General features: G+C 40.5%; 1 protein-coding gene across 1 annotated transcript in view; it reads right to left on the bottom strand.

Moving 5' to 3' along the window:
* The window catches only part of SLC9C2 (solute carrier family 9, member C2 (putative)), a 100,662-nt gene that overhangs the window by 35,821 nt on the left and 63,622 nt on the right, over positions 1-1,219 (bottom strand). The gene's annotated exons all lie outside the window — the stretch shown is intronic.

Raw genomic sequence — 1,219 nt, forward strand, 5'->3', positions numbered from 1 at the left:
ATATCAATTGCTATAATTGGATAATATAAAAGGATGTTGTTATTGTTGCTTGCTATTGAGTCAGTTCCAACTCATATCAACCCTATATAGTGTATCCAAGAGCAGCTGATGGATTTGAACTGCTAATCTTGCAGTTACCAATGTAGCACTTTTCCTACAGTGACACAAGATAAGTTATACTAATTTAAATTTAACATGGGCCTATTAGACATGCTCAGTATCCATTCGTCAGCCCACCCATGGTAATGGCACAAGGACATTTTTAGTGTGGCACCCCTGCTGTCCTTGATTCTTGAATGATTTATGAACAGAGGTAGAAAATAATTAAAGATCTACCAGGCCAATTATTTGGAATTAAGCTTTCTTTGTCGTGCCTTGCCTAACCCAAACCTCTACAAGACAGTGAAGGTTCTGCTCTTCCCAAGTTTTATCCCAAGGGAGATCTACTAAATGTTGTTAGATGCAGTCAAGTCTATTCTGGCTCATAGCAACCTTATGCACAACAGAACAAAGCACTGTCTGGTTCTGAGCCATTCTCACAATCATTGTTATACTTGAGCCCATTGCTGCTGCAACTGTACCAATCCACCATATTGGGGGTCTTCCTCTTTTTCGCTGTGACTCTTTACCTATATTTATGTCCTTCTCCAGGGACTGGTCCCTCCTGATAATATATCCGAAGTATGAGAAACACTCTAGCCACCCTAACTTCTTATGAGCATTCTGGCTGTACTTCTGCCAGCACAGATTTGTTTGTTCTTTTGGCAGTCCATGCCTCTTTTAGTATTCTTCAACACCATAACTCAAATGTATCAATTCTTCTATGGTCTTCCTTATTCACTGTTCAAATTTCACATGAATATGAAGTTATTGAAAATACCATGGCTTGAGTCTGGCACATCTTAGTCCTCAAACTGATGTCTTTGTCTTTCAAGAGGTCTTGTGAAGCAGATATATCTAATGCAATATGTTGATTTCTTGATAGCTGATTCCATGAGTGTTGATAGTTGTTGTTGTTGTTAGGTGCCATCGAGTTGGTACCTAAACATAGCAACCTTATGCACAGCAGAACGAAACACTGCCCAATCCTGGGCCAGCTTCACTACTGTTGCCACGCTTGAGTCCATCGATGCTGCCACTTGGCCAATCCATCTCGTTAGGGGTCTTCTTTTTTTTTCTCGGACACCCCACCTTACTAAACTTGATAGCCTCCTCCAAT

The sequence above is a fragment of the Chrysochloris asiatica genome, unplaced genomic scaffold, assembly GCF_000296735.1.
Source record: "Chrysochloris asiatica unplaced genomic scaffold, ChrAsi1.0 scaffold00100, whole genome shotgun sequence".
In the NCBI taxonomy this organism is placed as follows: domain Eukaryota; kingdom Metazoa; phylum Chordata; class Mammalia; order Afrosoricida; family Chrysochloridae; genus Chrysochloris; species Chrysochloris asiatica.